Source organism: Rhineura floridana, chromosome 5 (assembly GCF_030035675.1).
Source record: "Rhineura floridana isolate rRhiFlo1 chromosome 5, rRhiFlo1.hap2, whole genome shotgun sequence".
Taxonomy (NCBI): Eukaryota; Metazoa; Chordata; class Lepidosauria; order Squamata; family Rhineuridae; genus Rhineura; species Rhineura floridana.
The window spans coordinates 17,334,950-17,361,573 of NC_084484.1; the positions used below are offsets into that span (position 1 = coordinate 17,334,950).

The 26,624-nt window shown below is 42.1% G+C and overlaps 1 pseudogene; it reads right to left on the reverse strand.

Annotated features, from left to right (window-relative positions):
* Positions 1-6,924: 6,924 nt before the first annotated feature.
* LOC133386361 (5S ribosomal RNA) lies at positions 6,925-7,043 on the reverse strand (annotated as a pseudogene).
* Between the last annotated feature and the right edge of the window lie 19,581 nt (positions 7,044-26,624).

Genomic DNA, 26,624 nt, shown 5'->3' on the forward strand with positions numbered 1-26,624 from the left:
AGAGAAACAGAGTTGGGTATCATCAGCGAACTGCTGACACCTCACTCCAGATCTTCTGATGACTGCTCCCAAGGGCTTCATATAGATGTTAAACAGTATGGGGGGCGAGATGGTACCTTGTGGCACCCCACAGCACAGGTGCCGGGGGCTGAAGGACAATCACCCATGCTATTATCTGAAAATGACTTTGGAGATAGGATTGGAACCACTGTAAAACAATGCCTCTGATACCCATCTCACCAAGTAGGCCCAGAAGGTTACCATGGTGAATGGTATCAAAAGCCACTGAGAGATCAAGTAAGAGTAACAAGGTCGCACTTCCCTGTCCTCCTGATAAAGATCATCCATCAGAGCGATCAAGGCCGATTCAGTCCCATAACCAGGCCTGAACCCAGACTGGAATGGGTCAAGATAATCTGTTTCATCCAAGAGTATTTGCAATTCCTGGCCATAACCCTCTCAATCACTTTCCCTAAGAAGGGGGTATTTGCAACCAGTTAGTAATTGTCGCAAACCAGTGGGTCCAGGGTGGGCTTTTTCAGGAATAGTCGTATCACTGCATCTTTCAGAGCAGCTGGAACCACTCCATCCTGCAATGATGCATTTACCACACCCTGGAACCATAAGTCTAAATTTCACCAGGAAGTGGTCTGACCATGACAAAGGGGTAACATCCACTCCCCCAGACCACCCCGTCCTCCATCTGGAGCAAAAACCAAGTCAAGGGTGTGCCCTGCCCTACACATCGGCCAGTGACAAATTGAGATAGCCCCATGTTATTCATGGAGACCATGAAGTCCTGAGCCAGAACATTAGAGGCAGCCTCAGCATTGACATTGAAATCACCCAGGACTATTTTTCTGGGCTCCTCCTATACTACAGCCGAGATGGCCTCTGCCAGCTTAGTCAGACAAGCTGCCGGGCAGCAGGGCAGATGGTACACCAGCAGCAACCCTAGTTTACTGTCTCCTTGGCCCAACACGAGGTGCAGGCCGTCACAGCCAGCCCCAAGACAGAGTGGTTTCCTGGTGACAGAGATGGAAGTTCTGTAGACCACAGCAACTCTTTCCCCCCCATCCCTGCAGCCTGTGCTCCTCCCAGCTCACCCACCCAGGTCTAGGTAACGCACACCAAATCGGCACCTTCATCCACGATCAAATCTTGGATGAGTGTGGTCTTATTGTGTACTGATCTGTCATTAAACAATAGCATACACAGGCCAGTGGGCACAGCAGATGATCAATAAGGAACCCATCCATGAGAAGAGTGGTAGTGAGGAACAAGGCGCGGATAGCCTTGCCCTTTTCTTCTATGGTAGTTCAACACCTCCCCATGGCTATACTTCCCTCTACCCATGGACAATGAAATTGGGGTAGCATCACCTATGTTTCTGCTTACTAAGACTCCTCCTAAACACCTGATATGGACCCAACAAGAGCCCACAACAAAACCTACCTGAGCCAATTATTCCAGTAGGTCTCTGAGAGAAATGGGAACAGTCATACCCACTCAATATCTTTCACATGGGGTACACATCTACTCCATCCCCCCATCTCACACCCAGGGATGGCCAGCCTTCTGCCAGTTGTAGACTCTCACTCTGAAGGCATCTTGCAAATTTCTCCTATCATTCAGTCTTTTGGGGACACCATTTAGGGCCAGACCTTCACAAGGCAGCTTACATGATATTAAAATAAAATGTAAAATCACAGCTTTTGATAAAAGCAGTCACCATAAAAGATCATCAAATGCACCAATAGAAATATATAATAAAGTGAAAAAAACCATAGCAATCAATGATATTCAGCCCAGAATAATGTTTTACTATTGTATATTTTCATGCTTATGTACAATTAATGTTTGTGTGTGTGTTTTTTTGATCTGGCTATAACCTGTATTTGGTGGCCTTATTAATACATTTGAAATATTCAGTCCAGAATAATATAATTAAAACAAATTAAACAATTCAGCATCAGATCAAGCAGCAACAGTATAATATCCTTTCAAGAAAAAGTGTCTTGAAACAGCTTTGCAATTGAAGGCTTGCAATTAGGGGGCCACATGAACTTCAATTGGAATAGAGTTCTACAAACAAGAAGGCCCTCTCCTTCATACCTGCCAATCTAACTGATTTCATCAGTGATCATGTAAGCGAGGCCTCTGAAGATTTATCACCAAGTGTGGGCAGATTGATAGGAGTAGGTGATCTTTCAAGAAACCTGTTCTCAAACAATGCAGGTCTATAAAGGTCAAAACCACAATTTTGAATTAGGTCCAAAAGTGCAAGGGTAACCAGGGCAACTGGTATAATATACTGAGGTCATGCAGCCTCACCACCTGACACCAATCAATATCCAGGAGGCTGCATTCTGCATCAAACCATCTTCAAAGGCACCACATAAGAATGCATTTCAGTAGCATTGTAAAAACGGCCCATGGTTTTGCTCTGAAGTAGAAATATTTAAAAAATGGATTAGCATAGCTGCAGAATGAACAAATTTTGATCCACACAAATTCTAGCCTAGATTTGGAATCATGGCCTACATTCTGGAATATGGTCCATACTCTGAAATAAAACTCGAAATGGCCTCACAAATGAACAGTGTGGCTTGGCAGCAGTCCTCAGGCAATACTGCAAGCAGTCTTGCTGCAGTGTTGAAAACTGCCCATTCCCCAATGGGAACAGACAGAGCAGTGAGTGTTAGTACATCACGGGGATATCGGTGCAAAGAATTAGGCAGCATCATCATGGAAATCCAGAGATGTTTGATATATTTGAGATTTATTTTTTTGGTGACATTTATAGACTGTTCTTCATCAAAGGATCACGGTATGGTTTGCAGTACATAACAAAACAGTAAAGTACAGAATATCATATGAACAATAAAACAGCAAAATACATTAAAACCAAAAATTCACAATTCACAGTTACAATAAAAATGCAGCAAATAAATTAGTACAAATGGACCAGCACAAAGCCTCAGCGTCTCCAAAAGGATGCTTGGCACACCTGCAGAAGCAGAGAGTTCTGTAAGTGTAGAACTATGAAAGAGAAGGCCTTGTCCCTGGACCACCACACAATGGGCAATGCCAGCTGGCAACACCACGAGAAGTGTCCCCACCCCACTCCATTTCTCATTGACCATCCAGCAGATAGGGGGAGGTGATAGGGAGTATTTTTGATGACACCATTGACTCTACCCCACACCAGAAGCTTCCATATTTGAACTGTGAGGCCCAGATTCTCCCTAGAACCCTGAAGAACTCTTCTGTATTATGGTAAATTGGGATTCCACTTAGGTTGAGACACCACCTTTTAAAAAAAAAGCAACCAAGCCATTTTTCCTTATGGATATTAGCTACCATACAAAGACCACAATTTTTCCATTGATAATATAGTGAAGGTTACACAAATATTTATATCCTTTCTGTACAGCAACCGTTGGTGCATTCCCTTGTGTGCAGCACAGTTTATCCAGATTCATATGTCTTTAAAAAAATAATCTTGCTCTATATTCCATCTTAAAATTGATTTTAATGTATTGGTCTGATACAGATTCCTGATATAATCCAAATTACGTTGACCTAAATCTAGTTTGTTAATTCCATACAAAAACTGATGTCTGATGCATAAGCAATTGTCCTTATACCCGCCATTATATTTGCTTTCTTGTTTCTTCTTAGAGTGAAGGCTGCTAATTAAATTCACTTTCTCAGGATGCTTTTATATAACACATGAATAGTAGGTAAAGTCAATTTGTGAACCCATTGTCCTTGATGCTCTGTAGAAGGAATCCCAGCTGAAACTGATTATGCTTAATCTCCTTTGTGTTATGCAGGTAAAAATAATTCAACGGCAAATGTAAATAGTTGCTGCTCTCCTTTTATTGAAATCTCAACTGGCAGTGACATTGAACAAATGCAGATAAATAGCGGAAGATTGATCATATTGTCCAAAATGAAGTTTTTCACTAGTAAGAATAGTCACATCTAAGATGCAGACTTGTCTTCAATGGATGAGTGATTCACTGTTTAAAAGCTTCTGAAGGAAATGAATTTGGATTGCTTATTTCAGACACAATATACTGTATGTCACTAATCATATGTCACTAATGATAAGTAACTTGCATTTCCTTTCTTTTTTCAGTCAACTTTTTAAGAATGCTTAGCAACTGCAGCTGCTGAAGTCAAATTTGAGGAAAATTCAGAGGGTTCTGCTGTAGGTGGAACATAAGTATAAAAGTTCAGAGCAGATAATGGAATTTCATTAAGACTGAGAGAATGGGAAGATTTGTCATTTTGCTACATTGCCCCAAACTTAATTTAAAATTAGATTTCAAACGAATCTGGAGGATCCTGGATAGAACAACCAATAGTAGGAATCTTTATCGAAACGAAAATTATTTCAGTGACCCAAGTAAGGATGGAGTTTTCTGAAAAACTCAATCTTGAGCATATCTACAAGGATTTTTTTTTTCAAATTCCTGCCTGGCTCCATGATCTCAATGAGAAGCAAGATATTTTTATCAGTTATATTAAAAATATGAGCAACTATCACATATTTCATATATTATTTCATGCAGTATTATATGTATAATATTATATATATGTGTGTGTGTGTGTGTGTGTGTGTGTGTGTGTGTGTGTGTGTGTTTCGTAACCAGCACATAAAGATACGTAAAATAATGCATATAAGCTGTATAAAATACTTGTATATAAATACTATATATATAAATAAATAATGCCCAATATGCAATTGTGAAACAGACAAACTCCATGCAAGGGACCATTAGGAAAGGAATTGAAAATAAAACTGTCAATATCATAATGCTGTTATACAAATCTATGGTGCAACCATGCTTAGAATACTGTGTACTGTTCTGGTCACCTCACCTCACAAAACATCTGGTAGAATTGGAAAAGGTTCAGGAAAGGTCAACCAAATTGTCCAAACAACTCCCCTATGAGGAAAGGTTGCAGCACTTGAAGCTTTTTAATTTAGAGAAAAGCAGAGGAAGTGGTGACATGATAGGAGTGTATAAAATTATGCATGGCATAGAGAATGTGGATAGAGACAAGTTTTTCTCCCTATCTCATAACATTAGAACTTGTGGGCATCCAATGAAGCTCAATGTTGGAAGATTCAGGGCAGACAAAAGAGAATACTGCTTAATGCAACCCATGGTTAAACTATGGAATTTGCTCCCACAAGAGGCACCAACCTGGATGGATTTAAAGGAGGATTATACAAATTCATGGAAGATAAGGCTGTCAGTGGCTACTAGCCACTATTGCTATGCTGTGCCTGCATGGTCAGAAGCAGGATGCTTCTCAATACCGGTATCTGGAAACCACAGGAGGGACAAATTCTTTTGTGCTCAGGTCCTGCTTGCAGGCTTCCCATAGGCATTTGGTTGGCCACTGTGAGAAAAGGATGCTGGACTAGATGGGCCATCATTGGGTTTGGATTGCTCCCTTAGGCCATTGTACGTAGACCAACATGGCTTGTTGTACTTATAGTGGCCCTTTGTGCATAGGATAAAATACGAAGTGATGTGCAGTGACTTCTTGTGCCATTTCAAAAGTGTTTTTACTTGGCTTTGCAGAGCGGCAATGCTTTAAAGCTGTTCCAAGCAGCTTTACACCATTAAAAGCAAGGAAAAAAATATGGAACAGCCCTCTCATAAGCACTCTTCAAGTTTATTTGTTTTGGTTTTTGATTCCTGTGTGTGTGTGGATTTTCTAAGGATTTTCCTGGATAAGAAATAGGAAGTGGGGTTACTTCCATGAACTCATTGATATGGATGATATGGCTTGCTTTGTAATCTACACTGTATGGATTTTGCATGATGTCAATGCATCCACTAATTGCCCTATCTTTAATTACTAACTCTTGAGGTGGGGATTTCATCAATACCACATGAAGAGAAGGGGTTAACTCGTCCTGCTCAGTGATGCCAAAAGAAATCCCCCCTCCATGTCTGTGATAAACTCCCAGAAGAAACCTTGCACTGGTGTGTTCATTTTGAGGGAAGCAAAACCCTTTTGGTGTAACACCTCTAGGACTTTCAACCACTTTGATCCAGTCTTGCACATGGCCAAAAAGGAAATTCAGTATACATTGGGTGGTTTGTCCTCAGGGAAAACATCCGAGGAACATCAAGGAAAGCCAAAGAGTTTTGATAAGAGCAGAACATCTCAGGAAGATTCTTCACATTGTTTGGCTATCCCCATGTTTTGATAAAGAAAAATTCAAAGGTGGTAACTTCCCTTCTAGCAAAACACATGATGTGGTCAAAAGAGCTTCAGTGACTTCATAGGAGCCTTCCTAATGGCTGTTCTCCAAAAATACTTGGGAAATAATAATAAAGATAACAATGCCAGTTCTTTTCTTGTATTGCTCATGGGCCAAATAGTATATACCAAGGGTTGGGGAATGTTTTGGCTCTGGTGCCAGATCTTTATCTGGTCCCACCCCATGGACCACCTTTGACAGATAGATAGGGCAATCCACCCGTCAATTGTATGGCATTATGATCTCACATGATTGACATGCAGGTTGTCCCACCCACCTGTCAAAAGTTAGTCCGTCTTTCTTTAAAGAAAAAAAACGGGTCACTTATTCAGCTGAGCTTAGCTAGAAATCCTCGCTCTGTCTGAGCTGCTGGAAGACCTTCTTTCACAGACAATTCTGATGAATTCCAGTCTCCAACAATCACAACAAAGCTGTGTGGGAAATCTCACATTTCTTCCTTATCCGGAAGAAATTATCCCCAATCAAAAAAGACCCTTCTGACTGGATTTAAAACTGAAAAAGTTTCATCCAAGACGGGAGCCCGTCTCAGAGCTGCACAGGCAGAGGGATCCTCCTGGGAAGTTCATGGTAAGAGGTATTTAGAGATGGTTTACCATTGCCTTCCTCTAAGCCTATGGCACTCAGTATTCCAAGGCAGTCTCCCATCCAAGTACTAACCAGGCCTGACCCTGCTGAGCTTCTGAGATCAGACGAGATTGGGCATGTTCAGGGTAGTATGGCTGTAGGAAGTATGATTACTGCTGTTAAATTAGCACCCCGGGATGATACCTTTTTCTTGTATGGTATTAATGAAAACACACATACACACCATGTCAGCATCTTTACGAAGTGAGTTTATTGATTTGGATACATAGTGGAAGTCAGTAAGCATCCAGTTTACCTTTGATATAGCTTCATGCAATTTATCCAATCAATAAAAAAGTAAGGAAAAAGAAAACTTTTAATAGAATTTGGAACTTGTGCCAAATAGATGTGTTGGGGGAGATGCAGATAGCATACTACAAGGTATTTAGCAATTAACTGACATACAAAGGTTGATTTCCCCTTAAGGGGTCCCTATAGGGATAATTAATTCCATATAAGAAGATTACCTCTGAACTTGATACAATATAGGATTGTAATATACTAACTACACAGAATTCAAGAAACGACCCGTGAGAAAAATCTTCACCTGTTTATTTCCCTCTAGTGAGCATGGAATGTTCTACCCAGCAGTCAAATTGGTATTCAAAAAACTATATTAATCTCAAAAGTTTCCCACAGGTTGAATAAGTAGCTTGCTCAGTCACTGCCTTCACCATTGCATATTTTTTATATATATAAACTTTTGGGAAACAATCTGAGCAAATATTAATAGCAGAAAACAATAGTTTTGGTCACAACAAGGAGCTCAGAAGGGTGGTGTCAGGCCCAGGATGTGACTCAGGAACCAGACCAATGGCTGTAGTTAATTCGTGTTTTATCAGGGTAATGTCCAAACAAAGACTGCGTTTTCTCATGAAGCAATACAGGGATACAGGTCCTGCGGCATTGGGAGAAAGTTGACAGAGCAAGGGACTTCTTCCCGCCTGTTCTTTAAGAAGGGGCCAAACGGACGCGCAATCTTTCGCTCCTCCTTAACTGCCCCTCAGGTACTGCCCGCCTTCCCCCCCTTCTCTCCTGTCTTTTCAGCTGTCTGCGTGTGCGCAGTGAGGGGGGAAGCATCACCCCCTCCTCTTCTGAAGTTTCCAATTCCAGGATGGGGGATAGGGGAGGGGCTGATGGTAAACTGCCTCCCCGCTTTTCGGCTGTGAGCAGCCCTCCCTCTTTCCCCTCTTGCTCTGAGCCTGAAAGAGGGGGAGGCGTGAGAATGTCCAGGGAGGGCTCAGGCTCCCTGTTGCTAAGCGACCTTATCACTGGCAGTTCCTCTGTTTCGTCTTCGCTCCAAAGGGGGGAAGTTCCTCCCCCTTTCCTCTGCCATCCATCCGAATACTCTTCTCCCAACTCTCCGGGATCCAGCTCCCCGGGACTGGGACCCCAGCTCTGCCTTCTGACACCATCCCCCCTCCCAGGCTGTGCCCCCTCCCCTTGCCTGGCTTGGGACAGTGGGGAAAACGTTGATGGAATCCATAATTAGCGAAGAACGGGGTTTGTTGAGTGCTGGAGTGCAGAGAATTGTTGTAGGCGAACTCTGCAAAATGCAAATATGATACCCAGTCAGTCTGTTGATAGGACACATAACTTCGTAAATATCTTTCCAAAACGGCGTTCAAGCGTTCCATCTGCCCATCTGTCTGGGGGTGATGGGCGGAGGAGAGTTTTAATTCCGTCTGCAACTGTTTCCACATTGCTTTCCAAAATTTGGCTGTGAACTGAGTTCCTCGGTCTGAGACTACGCTGTTTGGCAATCCATGCAGCCGGTAGACTTCTTTTATGAATAACTTGGCCGTTTCTTTAGCCTCTAAGGCCCCTACACAAGGAAGAAAGTGTGCCATTTTGGTAAGTAGATCCACCACTACTAAGATGGCTGTCATTCCTTGGGACTTGGGTAGATCAGTTATAAAATCCATGGAGAGGTCCTTCCAGGGTTCGTGTGGGACAGGCAACGGTTGTAACAGTCCTGCTGGTGTCCCTGTTTGTGTTTTTGTCCGCAGACAGACAGAGCAGGACTTTGCATAACTCTCAATATCCCGATGCATTTTAGGCCACCAGAAGTCCTTGGCCACGTTCTGAATGGTCTTGTAAATCCCAAAGTGTCCCGCTGTGATGGAATCATGACACTGGCATAGGATTCTGAGCCTTAATTCCCCTTCTGGCACATATCTGGCAGTTTTGAACCATAACAGTCCATTTCTCCAGTGAAAGGTTACTTCTGAGTCTTGACCTTGTCCCGTCTCCTGCTGATATTTTAGCATGTCTGCATCTTCTTGTTGTGCCTTTTTGAGTTCCTCTTCCCATGAAGGCTGGCATACTCCCAACATTAATTTCTCTGGCGGGATTACGTACTGAGGCTGGTCCTCGGATTCACTTTCTTTGTATTGTGGCTGTCTGGATAAGGCATCCGCTCTCTGGTTTTTGACTTGGGCATGGTAAGTAATCTGGAAGTTAAACCTAGTGAAGAACTGGGACCATCTTATCTGTCTCTGGTTCAGCTTTCTGGGAGTTTGGAGGCTTTCAAGATTCTTGTGGTCGGAGCGCACTTCAATTCGATGAGAGGTCCCCTCTAGGTATTGTCTCCAGTTTTCAAAAGAGTCCTTGATGGCCAGCAGCTCCTTCTCCCAAACTGTGTAGTTCTTCTCTGCAGGCTTTAACTTCCGAGAGAAGTACGCACAGGGGTGCAGCTCCTTCCCTTCTTGGTCTAATTGTAGCAGGACCCCCCCGATGGCAAAATCTGAAGCATCTGCTTCCACTACGAAAGGGCGGTTCTGATCAGCGAAGCGCAGAATGGGCTCAGTAGCAAACCTTCTCTTCAGCTCCTCAAAGGCCTCGGTGGCGTTCTCTGTCCATTGAAACCTCTTCTTCCCCCTTAAACAGTCAGTCAGAGGAGCTGTTAATTTGGAAAACCCTGGAATGAACTTTCTGTAATAATTGGCAAACCCCAAAAACCATTGTACATCCTTTTTGGTGACAGGTTGGCCCCAGTCCAAAATGCAGCTTACTTTCCCTGGGTCCATCTCCATGCCTTCCGCTGAGATTCGATATCCAAGGAAGTCTAGAGACTTGAGCTCAAATCCACATTTCTCTAATTTAGCATACAGGTGATTTTCTCTCAGTCTCTTCAACACCGTCTTCACATGCTGGTCGTGGTCTTCCTGGTTCTTTGAGAACACCAGGATATCATCTAAGTAACAGATTACATACGTGTCCAACAAGTCTCTAAACACGTCATTCATGAATTTTTGAAAAATTCCTGGACTTCCACAAAGCCCAAATGGCATGACCAGGTATTCATACTGTCCGTAAGCGGTCAAGAATCCTGTTTTCCATTCATCTCCCTCCTTCATTCTGATCAGATTGTACGCTCCTCTCAAATCCAACTTCGTGAAGATTTTTGCAGAGCGCAGTCGGTCCAGCAACTCTGAGATCAGGGGCAGCGGGTAGCTGTTGGGGATGGTGATCTGGTTCAATGCGCGATAGTCATTACAGGGTCTGAGTTCCCCCCCCTTCTTCTTCACAAACAATAGTGGCACTCCAGCAGGGGATTGTGAGGGGCGTATGAATCCTCGCCTCAGGTTTTTATCCAGGAATTCCTTCAGGGCCTCCCTCTCATTCTCTGTGAGAGAGTAGATTCTCCCTGATGGGATGCTGGCTCCTGGCACTAGGTCAATCGCACAGTCGTAAGGGCGGTGGGGGGGTAAAGTCTCTGCCTCTTTTTCATCAAACACATCTTTGAATTCTTCATACTTTGGCGGCAGGGTCACTTGCTCGATCTCTTGCACTGCCCCCGCTAGGGTGTTCTTGATTCCTTCAGGTTGACAGTTCTCCTGGCAATACTGTGAGGTGAACCACACCACCGCCTCCTTCCAACTTATTTTGGGTTCATGCTTTGCTAGCCAGGGCATTCCCAGAATCACCTCAAAGTTCGAGAGATCTGACACGTATAGCGAAATGAACTCTTCGTGCCCGGGGATTTGAAGTTTCACTTCCTCCGTGGCTTGTGTCACCCCTCCTGACTTCAGGGGTCTCCCATCGATAGTCTCCACAGCTAGGGGAGCGTCCAGTTTCCACCGGGAAATTCCATGACGCTTGACTAACTTTGCATCAATAAAATTTGTGGAGGCTCCACTGTCAATTAAGGCAGTGGAATTAAACACCACTCCTCTGGAAGTTGTAATCTGAATAGGCAAGACCAACACCCCCTTTGAGGGAGGTTGGATCGTTGGGGGGCCTTTATACAATGCTGCCCCCAGTCCACCGGCCTGCACGTGGACTGGGTGTTCTAGTTTCCCGACGGCTTGGCTTTCCCCCCTTTCAGTCCACAGTCTCTGGCCACATGGCCCGGCTTTGAACAATAAAAGCATAAATGTTCCCGGCGTCATCTTTCCTTTTCTTCTTCCGACAGTCTTGGCCTAGCCCCTCCCTGTCCCTCAGTTGCATTACCTGCCATCCCTGCAGTGGGAAGGGTCTTGTTGCGGGATGCTGAGGCTGAGTATCTTGGGACCTCCTGCTTCCTTTCCAGGCGCCTTCCTTCCATCCGGTGATCTATCTGTAGGCATAGCCAGATGAGCCCTGGTAGGTCAGCGGGGGGGGAGGTCCTGGCCAACTCATCCAGGATTTCAGCATTTAATCCACTCCGGTACATAAACATCAGGGCGGCGTCATTGTAACCAGTTTCCTGGGACAGAATTTTAAAAGCGTTAGTGTACTCGGAAACAGTCCCTTTAGCTTGCTTCAGAATGCCTAGTTGCCGCGCTACTGTTTCAGCCCTTTGCGGGTCTTGAAACATCTTGGTCATCTCCTGTATAAATCCTCTGTACCTTCCTAAGACAGTATCCTTTCTCACGAGATACGGAGTCACCCATTTTGCAGCTTCTCCCTCCAGGAGGCTAATCACGAAAGCTACTTTAGCCCCATCGTCTGGAAATTCCGTGTGCCTGACATCCAGATATAACTCACATTGAGCCACAAAGGTTGCCAACTGATCACTTTGTCCCACGTATTTTGGGGGCAATCCAATGGGAACCTTTACTACGGCAGCTCGAGGGGCTGTTCGCATCTGGTCTATCGTGGCCTTCAAGGTTTGATTATCCGTCTTCAGCGCCTTGACTGCTGCTAGCAGGGCTTGAACATCCGTCTGCAAATCAGCTACCTTAGTCCTCAAGAGTTCCACTTCTTCCGTCTCAGAAGTGGGGTTTGTCCCCCCCGCTGCTCCCTTTGACATCTTGTCCCGGTCAAGTGAAGAGAGCGTTGAGGGTGATTTAGGTGGCTCTGTTAAGCTGTCAGGCCCAGGATGTGACTCAGGAACCAGACCAACGGCTGTGGTTAATTCGTGTTTTATTAGGGTAATGTCCAAACAAAGACTGCGTTTTCTCATGAAGCAATACAGGGATACAGGTCCTGCGGCATTGGGAGAAAGTTGACAGAGCAAGGGACTTCTTCCCGCCTGTTCTTTAAGAAGGGGCCAAACGGGCGCGCAATCTTTCGCTCCTCCTTAACTGCCCCTCAGGTACTGCCCGCCTTCCCCCCCTTCTCTCCTGTCTTTTCAGCTGTCTGTGTGTGCGCGGTGAGGGGGGAAGCATCACCCCCTCCTCTTCTGAAGTTTCCAATTCCAGGATGGGGGATAGGGGAGGGGCTGATGGTAAACTGTCTCCCCGCTTTTTGGCTGTGAGCAGCCCTCCCTCTTTCCCCTCTTGCTCTGAGCCTGAAAGAGGGGGAGGCGTGAGAATGTCCAGGGAGGGCTCAGGCTCCCCGTTGCTAAGCGACCTTATCACTGGCAGTTCCTCTGTTTCGTCTTCGCTCCAAAGGGGGGAAGTTCCTCCCCCTTCCCTCTGCCATCCATCCGAATACTCTTCTCCCAACTCTCCGGGATCCAGCTCTCCGGGACTGGGACCCCAGCTCTGCCTTCCGACAGGCGGACACACATAGGTCAGTAGAAAAATATGTGCATTGTTTGCAGAGTGTCCCAGATTCAATCCCTGGTGTTTCCAGTTAAAAGATATCTGGTAGCTGAACCAAGAAATACCTCTGCTTGAGAATGTGGAAACCAGCCAGTCAGAGAGTAGACAATACTGGACTAGAAGGACCAGTGAAAAGGCGGTCTCATACGTTTACAGAAAGGCAGGAAAGCTCTACTGGTGGTGAATCAAAATCAGTGTTCATTTATGGGTTGTATAGAGTCAAGTCGTGCAGGCCTGGTTTATTGAAACCATGACTAAACTGCCAGGATTTTATTTTATATCGTTTTGATAAAGCAAAAGGCAGCATGTGGAAGCTTATTGCTGATATTTCCACATTGCCTTTTGCATATATCCATATCAGAACTGAATATGCAATTCAAGTCTTTACTACAAAAAAGATTCATTTTCCATTTTCCCCTGTAGCCATAAGGACTAGAATCTTCTCTTCTTGTTTTAAAAAATGAAATATTAATAAATCATATTCTGAACTAGAGTTTACACTACATATAATTGATACAAAATATGAACAACTCTGCCAATAGAATTGTATTGATTTTCTTTTACTGACAGTTATTTCTAACATCTATCCTCACCTAAAGAAGAAGAAATATATATTTCTCTGTTTTTAACATTCAATCTGCCACAGCAAATCACCCTCTCTCAATTTCATTTTCATCACTGTGGTACCCCTCCTGCTCCTGGACAAGTCACTGTGCATGACAGGTCATTAACACACCCAGTTTAATCTACACAAGGCCATAGCTGGCCTTATCTACACAGACAAATTGATTAGTTGCAGATGATGGCTGATGGCAATCAGTCAGACTAAATTAGTGCTGGGAAACAGCTTAACACCAGGTGGGAATGTGATGGCCAAAAGCTCATTTCAGCATCAGTGCAGTAGAAAGTGTTTCTCAAAGAAGTCCATGCTCTTTGTGTATCTTCTGAAAACTACCTTCGCTGACAATAGCTCCGAGAAAAAGAAACCCTTGAACAGGTGCCAGAACAGGACAAAAGTCCCTGTGTGCAACATTAATGAAAGTTCTCTTGAAATAAACTTCCATCACCTTTCAACGATGCTTTCAGGTCTGTGGTGTGGACAATATGTTTAAACCCTAAGGGGTTTGCTCACTGTGGGTGTATATCACAGATAGCTTCAGATTATTGTAGCCTATTTCATTTAAAAATAGTAGTAGCTTTGTAAACAGGGCTCAAATCAAACCCTTGTCTGAAACTTCTGAGAACCCAGTCCAACCCTGGCAACTGGAGTTGACACCAGATTCCCCCGAAATCAGGCATGTACAACTTATGACCCACCAAGCTGTACCCACCCTACCAGTCATGTACTATCTTCTATGAAAGACCCCTGACCAAAATAACAGCAGGTTAGGGAAACAACACAGTGAATGGGCAGGCAAATAAAGTGATACTCAGTGACTGGGGAAGAAGGAGTTAGGAAAGAGTGGGAAGCACAACATTTGAGCCAAATATGAAATAAGTAAGCAGTTTGAGCAGCTCTGCTCTGTTCAGTGCCCAAAAGGCATCCTATACATGTCCTTTATTTATTTATTACATTTATACCCCACCTTTCTTTTCATGATAGAAACCCAAGGCGGCTTACATATGGTTCCCAGGCAGTCTCCCAGCCAGGCACTGAGCAGGCCTGACCCTGCTTAGCTTATTTATTTATTTTATTATTTGATTTATATCCCGCCATTCCTCCCAGCAGGAGCCCAGGGCAGCAAACAGAAGCACTAAAAACACTTTAAAACATTATAAAAAGACCTTAAAATACATTAAAACAAAACAACGTTAAAATCATTTTTTTAAAGCTTTAGAAACATCTTTTTTTAAAAAAATGGGGGGGTTAAAACATATTATTAAAGAAAACATATTAAAAGTAATTCTAACACAGACGCAGACTGGAATAGGTCTCAACTTAAAAGGCTTGTTGAAAGAGGAAAGTCTTCAAAAGGCGCCAAAAAGATAGCAGAGATGGTGCCTGCCTAATATTTAAAGGGAGGGAATTCCACAGGGTAGGTGCCACCACACTAAAGGTCCATTTCCTATATTGTACAGAACAAACCTCCTGATAAGATGGTATCTGCAGGAGGCCCTCAGCTGCAGAGTGCAGTGATCAACTGGATATATAAGGGGTAAGACGGTCTTTCAGGTATCCTGGTCCCGAGTTGTATAGTGCTTTGTACACCAAAACTAGAACCTTGAACTTGGCCTGGTAGCAAATGGGCCAGCTTCAGCAGGGAGCTGACCTTATGTGCCTTCAGACCATAGCCTGGGACCGATTAAGTCTATTAAGTGTCTTTGAGCATAAAAGGGCTTACTCCCAGACAGATGAGTTCAGGACTGCAGCCAGAGAGAAGTTAGGCTGCCTGGCAGGGTGCAGACGTCACTTAAGAACATAGAAAGATGCCTTACACTGTGTCAGAATCAATGGTCCATCTAGTTCACTATTCACACCATTGTATTTTCTACACTGAACTAGGGGTTTGGAGAATGATTCTCTCCCAGCCCTACCTGGAGATTGAACTCATTGTTGGTTTTATTATTTTGAATGTTTTTAAATACCTGTCTTTAGCTGTTTTTGCTATTAATTGTATTGTTTTAATTCCTTCTATAAACCATACTGAGGTTTTTTACAATAAAGTGGTATATAAGTGTTGTAAATTAAATACACAAATAAATGTTTGAGTCACTGTGGCCCTTGGGTCTCCTTCCACTTTTAGGAACAAAGGAATCTGCCTTATACCGACTCAGACCATCTGGTACCATCTAGTTCAGTACTGATGACATGGACTAGCATTGGCTCTCCAGGGTTCCAGGCAATAGGCTCTTCCAGAAATTGGATTTTGGACCATTGCAGGCAAAGCATGTATCCTACCATTGAGCTACAGCCCTTCCCCTGTTCAAAAAAGTATCTTTTAAAATTATTCTTTTGAATTCACTAATGAATGCACAGCATACCTAGGGCAGATCCACATCATTCATGCAAAGCACATTCAACAAACATTTGAAGCACATGAATCCCACTGTTACACCAAAAAGGCTCTTTTACATTTGGAGGAAGCTCCAAAAATACACACCAGATGGGAAACCAAGATACAAGACAACACCTTTATTGATCACCAATATCTTTTGCAAAAGAGAGACCAGGTATCTGGCTAGTGCCTGAAAACCAGTCTAAGGCATGGTTACAAAGTGCCAGTGATACATGCTTTCGAGCCCTCCTAAAACAGCCCCTCCCTCTTGTTAGTAACTTTCCCAAGTCTCTCCATTGTCTTTGCATTAAGCTAACGTCCTGGCCTTGAGCGCTTCATTCGTGCTGTTCCTACCTCCCCCTTTCCTCTCTAACAAGACACATTCCAGTGAGCCATTATCTACTTGAACAGTATCTTGTTACATGTGGTGAACAAGCTTAGCAGAACATTTGGCCTTCACAGGGACCTTAAGAATTGTGTTTTTCTCTAGGTCTATGTTAGATCAGGTTAACCCATTCTGTACCGTGTCAAATTAACACTACATATACTACAATTCCCAAACTATGCCTGTTAGCATCACACCACCATAGAATTATGGGAACTGTTGTTTGTTATGAGTGATGGCAACTATAACAGTGAAGGGGAAATTACACTTACTAGCATTCTTTGGGGGAAGTCATGTGCTTTAAATGCAAGTTGTATGTTCTTTAAATGTATTGTGTGGATCTACGTAATAAACTTTGCCTGCATGTAAATCGTTTTAATTCATTTTTTTAAATGGAAATGAGTTGGGTGAGCATGGACTACTCACTATCTCTCAGCCTAATCTGCCCCTCAGGATGAAAACAACAGAGGGGTACCAGCACACTTAAAATGTAGAGGAAATAACATGCAGCCATATTGTGAAATTAGATACTTATCGGGACATAGTATGAAGAAATATTTATATAAGCATGACTGTCAAAGATATTTATTGTTTACACAACCTGTAAAGATATTTATACAATCCTATGTATGTTTACTCAGAAGCAAGTGCCAATGTATTCAATGGGGCTTACTCAAACAAAGAATTGTGCACAGAACTGCAACCTCAAGTGATATGCTATTTCACTCATCCAACCCAAAATTCAGAATCATGCCACTTTAAGCTGTTTCGCAACTGTTTTATACTTGTTTTTATGGATATTGGATTTTAAAAGGACTAGAAACCAAGCCCTATGAGGAGAGACTGAAAGAACTGGGCATGTTTAGCCTGGAGAGAAGATTGAGGGGAGATATGATAGCACTCTTCAAATACATGAAAGGTTGTCACACAGAGGAGGGCCGGGATCTCTTCTCAATCATCCCAGAGTGCAGGACACGGAATCATGGGCTCAAGTTACAGGCAGCCAGATTTCAACTGGACATCAGGAAAAACTTCCTGTTAGAGCCATACGACAATGGAACCAATTACCTAGGGAGGTGGTGGGCTCTCCGACACTGGAGGCATTCAAGAGGCAGCTGGACAGCCATCTGTCGGGAATGCTTTGATTTGGATTCCTGCATTGAGCAGGGGGTTGGACTTGATGGCCTTATAGGCCCCTTCCAACTCTACTATTCTATGATTATATTTCTTGTGAGCTGCCTTGGTTTTAACTTGGCAACCCTACCACACAGGGGTGTTGGAAAGACTCCATACACACACATACTAGAGATGTAAAATACATACATATAATAATTTACTGTCAAAACCAGTTGGTCATTGCAGAACATTTTTTTTAAAAAAATCAGTATTAGTTTCCTACATTATAAAAGCAGTGACACCTAGGTGAGCCCTGCCTCACTACCTTTAAAAATAAGATTGGAGGGAAAAGATTTACAATACAAACAGAATCCTTTGCAATGGTCAATCCAAAGTCTCATTAATTTACAGCACAATCCTAACCATGTCTACTCAAAAGTGAGTCCTATTGAATTCAATAGGGTTTACTCTCAGTATGTGGGATTAGCATTGCACCTTTACTCCCAGAAAAGTGAGTATAGGATTAAAGCTTCATATTGGGAAGGTTTTCAAAACACTTCCCTCTTCAACAGCCCAGGAAAATTTAAACTTGTTTGACTTATAATTAGAAAAGCATAATACATTGTAATGACATTTAGATCTCCTGCATACAAGAGAAAAGGAGACTTTAGCTTACTCAGTTTTTTAGATTTCCAGACAATCTGGAAAAAACAACTGTTTTCTAGACTTGCAATGGGTTCTATTGCCTGGAGGTCAACAAATCCCTTGTCAATCACAATCCTGACTTCACTTATTGGCTACAAACCTGAAAGGCCGGAGTTAGAGCAGCCAGCTATGAGCAGAAGTTGCATGGCTGGCTGGCTGATGTTTTGGTGTATATCTCTTGAACTAGATCACCTAGAAACTTAATTTTTTTTTAAAAAAAATGAAAGCTGAGAGTCCAGAGGTTGAGGTGACTCAATCAGAGACCTGGAGAGGACCCCAAAATCTGGAGTCTCTGGGCGAAGATCTGGCAACCCTAATTTATATACTGTTTTCCAAAAAAAATGTTCTCAAAATATTCCACAATTAAGAATACTTAAACAATGAAATAAAAATATAAATAAACAAATAATCAAATAGTATTTACAAAGCAGTCAGGAAACTAAGAACAATTCAGTAAAAACACTTCAGTGGACGCCAGAGATGCTCAAGGTTCTGGCATGCAAAATCCTCCTGATAAGTAATTTCTGCTTACCATCTAAAAGCAGAGAGAATGGTGAAAAAGGCCTCCGTGGGGGTGAAATAAAATATTCACCACAGTGATGGAGGACATTACACTGCATATATCCAAATCTCACTCTGGGTTTCCAACCCTCTAGGTTTGGCCTGGAGTCACTAGGAATTGATCTGGATCTCACAGAATTTCTTGAGGCCAATACTTAAGAATTGACAAGCCACTTGTCTGTTTCACAGTGGCAAATGCTACTTGGGCCCCCGTGCAAGGTGCTCCTACCTGGCCATCACTAGTCTGCTGAGCCTTGAAGAAAAGGCCATGGTCTACAGGGGGTTGGTATGAGCCATGGCAGTGGAGAAGCAAGCTTGAGTAAAATGGTTACATGAGAGTCAAGAGGTCTGAGCAGGAAGGTGCAAGAGATACAAGAGCAGCTTAGTTAGTAAAGAGGGAGAAACCATGGAAACCAGTCCAGGGTAAATGTTGCACAATGGAGTTATGAGACTAGAATAGGTGCTGAGAGTCTAAGAAGGGACAGATACAAGTTGTTGGGCATTCACTCAGACTCCTACTTTGGGGGATTCAGTCATCCCTCGCCCCAGCCATAAATCTATTTCATATTAATTCCCCTTACAATCAAAGGATAATTCTCTAAGCTGGTGTGAGAAGTTGTGGTGGAGATGGGCACTGATCATCACAGTGGTGATGGTGAATGACATTCAGACAGTGTCACATCATAAAGAGAGGGGGGTAATTGTGTGGTTTTAATGATGAATAGTGCAAAAAAGATGCATTCAAAGATTAGCTTCACTAAGTCAACACATTTACAGCAGAATGCACTGTAATGCCTACAAGGGATGAAAAGCAGTGAGGAGCCATGCAAAAAGAGTAAAACACCAGGAATTACAGAAACAGAAAAGAATGCCACTAAAATCTATTTTTTACCAAAAAAGAGCCATCCCCCCAAAAATCTGGTGACGATAGCTAAAGTGAGACAGGCTTACCACAGTCTTCCCCACCATTTAAGTTATGCAAGCCAAAGAAAGTGCAAACATGTGCTTCCAAGGATTCTGAAACTGAAAAAAAGAGGGAGGTAAGGATTTTTCATTCCTTGTGAACAACAAAAGCAACTTAACTAACCAAAAGTATTTTGGCACCAACATCTTTGAAATGTTTTCTTTGGGACTTGGATGGTGCACTGTTGTTTTTTCCCTTCAGCTGGATCTGATACCTCCAACAAGGGAGAAAGGAAATTGTTCTTAGTGCATTACTGTTTTGTGACAGAGGGAACTGAGCATGGCTTGCTTGATTTTTACAATGTCAGTGTTAAGACAAGTGAGGCAATAGCAACATAGATCTCCAACATTTTACAGGAGAATGGTCTCAGCATTAATAGTGTGTCTTCTTATGTGGCAGACAATGCCTCTGTAAATTGCGAATAACATGGGTCAGTATATCAGAAATTAAAACAGCTGAATGACTGCCTGATACAAGTGGGGTGCAAATGCCATATAATCCACAATTGCCTCAAACATGTGATGAGTTTTGATGTAGAAACACTTGTCCTCAAAGTATATAGTGAATTTTCCTCCTTGGCCAAGAAGTCCAAGTCTCTTTTGTCCTTTTTTGAGCTTGTAGAAATGGAATACAAAGATGTTCTTCAGTTTGTACCAACAAGGTGGTTGTTACCTGCTATTAACAAAAACTGCGATGTTGGCCTGTACATCTTGCCAGAAGGGGAAGAAGAAGGTGTGAAGATTGTGTGGGCAGCATTCAGTGAGGAAGAGCATAAATCTTTCCCTCTTTGTTTTGTTAACTTTGTTCTTCACAACCTGATGGAAATTTTCCAGGATGCTATTAGAAGCTGGAACGTCACAATGTCAGTTGCATAGAATGCCATGGTGTCATGGTAGGCCTCCACTCAAAACTAAAGAGGAGAGGACAAATTATGTGGTAGATCAGCCCCAAGTCATTTCCGGGCAATGTCTCTCAAGCTTACAACAAAAAATTCAGAAAAGAAGCAAATAAGACATAGATGCAGCACATGAAATACCCAGAGAAGTGGTATGAGGTTGAAAATCACTTTAAAAAAAAAAGTCAATATCCTGGCTTCACAGCAATTTTTAAAAATTGTTATTTATTTTATTATGTTTATTTATTTATTTATTTATATTTATTAAATTTATATCCTGCCCTTCCTCCTACAATGTGAAATGGGCAGGTTTATAAACTCTTGCTATAGCACTCTACATTGAGATTGACATTGACAAGCTGTACAATAATGACTACTGGGTTTTACAACAAACAAGGGAGGAAATTGCCTCCAAGGAGCAGAAAATAGATCAGATATAAGTGAAGGTTTTCAGACAAGAGTAGTGGCAACTAAATGAAGAAACTGGTCTCTTTGCACTTTCCATTCCTGTAGGGGGTAAAGCAATATATAGAAATTCAATTTCAGTTAGAAAAAATCTCCAGGAATTTCCTCAAACAATGTCGGCCACCCTATATAGCACATTCCTGGGAGCCTCTGGGATATGGCTGTAGACTCACAACATGATGGTTCTGTTCTGCATAGCATGCACTGCTACATTTTATAGCCAGGATAATATGATTCACCATGGGGAGGCCATTTTCAGTGGCCTCCCCATGGCAATCACAAACAAGTACTCCAGCTGTTAGTTAAGTTTTGATGGGCCACTTGCAGGATTTTTTCATTCCCTTACCTTGCAAAGTGAATGGAACTGAGCTCACAAACCTATAGGGTTCATTTGTTTCCCATATCTGGCAATGGTGTCCCTGCAACTCCAGCCACAGCATTCTCTTTGTAACAAATTGGTGTGAGCACACTGCTTCTTTTACAGAGGATCTAATTTTTTTATTTATTTTCCAACCACCAAAAACATGTGTAAATTGCAAACAGTTTCATTACATTCTTTGTTAAAAGAACTGAGTGAAGAATACACCTGAGTAAAGCTGTCCTTCAGATTTTTAAAAAAATAACACTAAAACGACCTGTTTTCTATCAAATACACGTACAAGTGTGTGTATAACATGATCCACATGGCTGACAAGTACCCCAGAGGTTGGTAATTTTTATTCAAAAGCTACTGCTTCAGTGATACATCCATATTAATTTCAACATGCTGTTGTGGGGTTTAGAAATTAAGTGTAAATTGCCAGATAGAAAATGAATGCTAGGACTCAGATTTATGGGAAATTATAGCTTTGGAAATTAGTGGTAAAAATGTTCTCAAAAAAGTAGTTATGTTTGCATAACTGCCAGCCACAATATGTGGATCTCCCAAAGAGGCTATGGTCACTAGTTGCTCACCCCCTCTCCCCCATCATGCTTGCTGGTGACAGGAAGCAGCAATGCTTTTGGATGGGCATTGAGTATCACTTGACTCCAGTCAGTAGCAGATGGCAGCCATCTGGTATTTCCCAAAATACAACGGCCATCAGCCATTGTGTTTTGGGAGATATAAGATGATGGTCACTTGGTGAGGATTCCAAAAGTGTAATTTGGGAAATCTGGTTCCCTAATGTCAAGTGCTGATTTTGGGCCTGCTTGTTTGCTCTACATCCCCTTGTAATCCAAACTGCAGTGAATGGCTATGCAAAACAGGGCTTCAACAGTGGTGTCACCTGAATTTTGGAACTCCCAAAGAGTCTTGTGTCATCTTAATTTATGTGATTTAAGCCACAATCCTATACACACTTACCTGGGACTAAGTTTCATTGAACTCCAAGAGGCTTACTTCTGTGTCGACATGGGCCACATCTGCACTATTATATTATGAATTATTCCCCCAAAGAATCCTGAGAACTAGTTTGTTAAAAGTGCTGAGAATTGTTAGGAGACCCCTATTCCTCTCTTAGAGCTATAGTTCCCAGAGATATCTGGGAAGAATGATTGATTGTTAAACCACTCCAGTTTTTCTTTTTGAACTGTTAGATGATGTTACTTCAGAGATTTTGGGAATCAGTAGGTACTTTGTGCTGTAACCCGTAAGGTTTTAATTGCACTGTGTATACCACTGTTGTTTTTCACAATATCTTTTGTGTTTTTATTGGTTTTGCTCCATCTGTGGATTCCCATGGACGGAAAGGCAGCTAATAAATATTTTAACTAACTCAGACGGCAACCCTATAGACACTGGCTTTGGAGTAATCTGATTTGTTTCAGATGTTGCACACATAGGATTGTGCTGTAACTAGCTGTTAGCTAATTTTTAAAAAAAAATCCAGAGGAAAATGTATCTTTGTGTTTTTTTCTTTTGAATAAAACTGTGAGCAACACTTTTACCACATGTTCAATAGACCTTGGTAAGGGCACAAGGAGACAGATAGTTGTACACCTAGAGACTTTGTCTACGGCCATACTACCCTGAATACGCCCAATCTCTCGTCTAGAGACATTTTAACCAAGTAACAACACAAAAGTAAACTAATAAAATATTTGTGAAGGCCTTGCAAGTGTCCAGGGTGCTCAGAATCCTTCTTCAGTTACCATGAGTCAAGTGGAGCGAAACAAAGATCATAGTTAATAACTGACAGAACCAGAAATGTCATGTCCACTTGGTAGACAGTGTAATGCCACCTGAAGTAAATGTCAAACTGCTTCACCCTTCATTTAAACACTGCAATAACTTCACAGCCAGAAATGTTATTGACCCAAAAGGAATAGAAATGAAGTCTACCTACACCAGGTGATGCAACATCACATCCTCTATATATGCCAGAGACCTGTTTATTTAGAGGGTATCCAATTCTGACTCATACATTAAAGTCCAGCTGTTATTTCTCCATCAGATTCCTTCTTATTTTAAGTAGCACCTACTCCTGCAGAGTGCTGTCACTTTGTTTTATATCAAATCCAAGATAAAGTCTTGACAGTCACAATGCTGTTCAGTTGTTGTTGTTATGTGCCTCCAAGTCGATTACGACTTATGGTGACCCTATGAATCAGTGACCTCCAAGAGCATCTGTCGTGAACCACCCTGTTCAGATCTTGTATAAGTTCAGGTCTGTGGCTTCCTTTATGGAATCAATCCATCTCTTGTTTGGCCTTCCTCTTTTTCTACTTCCTTCTGTTTTTCCAAGCATTATTATCTTTTCTAATGAATCATGTCTTCTCATTATGTGTCCAAAGTATGATAACCTCAGTTTCATCATTTTAGCTTCTAGTGATAGTTCTGGTTTAATTTCTTCTAACACCCAATTATTTGTCTTTTTTGCAGTCCATGGTATCCGCAAAGCTTTTCTCCAACACCACATTTCAAATGAGTTGATTTTTCTCTTATCTGCCTTTTTCACTGTCCAACTTTCACATCCATACATAGAGATCAGAAATACCATGGTCCAAATGATCCTGACTTTAGTGTTCAGTGATACATTTTTACATTTGAGGACCTTTTCTAGTTGTCTCACAGCTGCCCTCCCCAGTCCTAGCCTTCTTCTGATTTCTTGACTATTGTCTCCATTTTGGTTAATGATTGTGCCAAGGTATTGATAATCCTTGACAAGTTCAATGTCCTCACTGTCAACTTTAAAGTTACATAAATCTTCTGTTGTCATTACTTTAGTCTTTTTGACGTTCAGCTGTAGTCCTGCTTTTGTGCTTTCCTCTTGAACTTTCATCAGCATTCATTTCAAATCATTACTGGTTTCTGCTAGTAGTATGGTATTGTCTGCATATCTTAAATTATTGATATTTCTCCCTCCAGTTTTCACACCTCCTTCTTCTTGGTCCAATCCTGCTTTCTGTATGATGTGTTCTGTGTATAGATTAAATAAATAGGGTGATAAAATGTTGGACTAAATGGTAGCATGTTGTATCTATATGTTTTTTCTGTAAAAGACATGTCCTAGAATGGGTTAAACCAAAGAGAAGCAAAATGGAAAGTAACCACAGCTGCATGTAATCAGCTGCAGAGATAAGCGGCTGGCAAGCTATAAAACTGTTGTAAAAGGAATGCGTTGCTGTGGGGCGTGTGTGTGTGTAAGCAACTAACATAGGAGATGTATGTAATTCTTCTTAATACAATCATGCCAGTAAAGGATATATCGAATCGAACATCTCTTCTTTGAGAGTCTTGTGGTACGTACTCTCACTCTCTCACACAAAGAGCATACGCCAAATGGCAATGCTGCCAACAAGGGTTATGTGCCCAGCTTGGTGCTCAGTGTGGTGAGACCAAGGAAGAGAAACTCCTTGGGGAGAAATACTACCGGAGAGCAAACGAAAAGAACAAGGCTTGTCTGTGAGAATGGCAGTCTCACTATCAGCCGACATGCCGTTGGAACGACTTACCGACCGCAACTATTCCAGTTGGCGTTTGAGAATGCAAGCATTCCTGACTAAAGAGGATTTATGGCAGATGATTAAAAACGACCCACCGGTGGACCCACCACCAGCTCCATGGAAACGTTTGGAGGAAAGAGCACATTCATATTTAATATTAGCAGTAGATGATACACAACTGATACATATACAAGACAAACCCACAGCTAAAGAAATTTGGCAGTCACTGAAAGACGTGTACGTCAGAAAAACAGCAAGCAGTAAAATATACTTGGCAAGGAAATTACACCAACTGAGGCTAATGGATGATGTAACTATGTCTACACATCTACTGGAGATAAAGAAACTGTTTGCAGAACTGCAAGAAAGAGAAGTGGTACACACACAATTACTAGTGTGCATAATCTTATCCTCATTAAACTTGTCCTGGGATCCAATCATTAGTTCGCTGGAAGCCATGCCAGATGAAGGGCTGACTGTCCAGTATGTTTCGGAAAAGCTGATCCAGGAGTGGGAGAGGCGAAAGGACGCAGAAGGAAGAGAGCAAGAGGTGAAAAGAGAAAGGAAAGAAAGAAATACTGAATTTAAGGACACATGTACGAGGTCTTTCAGTATCAAGGCATGCTATACCTGTGGTTCTAATTTGCATCTGAAAAAGGACTGTAAGTCTATGCAAAAAGGGCATGGAAAAACATCGTCATACGTGCATTTGGTACGTGCTGCCAAAGGGAGCAGCAACCAAAACAGCATTGAATGGGTCGTAGACTCAGGTGCTACCCATAGTATGATAAAGGACAAAACATTATTCCGAACTATGTGTACTACAAAAGAAGATGTGATTCTGGCAGATAGCACAAACAGAAAGGTACTGGGAAAGGGAACTGTAAACATATGTGTACTAAACACTGTAATGACTGATGTGTTGTATGTTCCTACATTGGGAAGTAATATTATGTCTGTAACAAAACTAAACTCCATGGGATATGAGGTTACATTTAGAAATGGAACATGTGAAATAAAGCAAGGAAATAGAGTGTGTTTGAAAGGAGTTATCAAGCACTCTCTATTCTATGTAACAATGAGTCCAAAAGGAAGGACAGCTGTGATAGCGAATAAGGAACCTCATGAAAGCTTTGTACATCTTTGGCACAGAAAACTAGGCCACGCCAATTTTGGAACAATTAGTAAAACGCCTGAAAATAGTGAGGATGTAACGTTTACATATTTCAAAAGGCACGTAGATTGTGACATTTGCAGACAAACCAAAGCTACTATAACACCCATACGAAAAGAGGCTATCAGTAAAACCAATAAACCGTATCAGACAATACATGTAGACCTTGCAGGACCATTTCAAAGGTCTCAAGGCAGTGCCAAATATTTCCTCGTAATAGTTGATGATTATTCAAGATTTTGTACCATATATTTACTAAAAACAAAAGATGAAGCAGGGGATAAAATGAAACTCTTTGTGAGAAAAGTTGAAGTCCAACATGGCACAACTATTCATCAAATACGCTCAGACCAAGGTGGGGAATTCACCAGTAAATCACTAGAACAATACCTGTTAACAAAGGGAATTAAACATGCGTTAACGGCCCTGTTTTTTCCGTTTCAGAACGGATTAGCAGAGAGAAAAAATAGAACCCTTCAGGATGCAACAAGGGGCATGTTAAGGGACTCTGACCTGTCAAATGC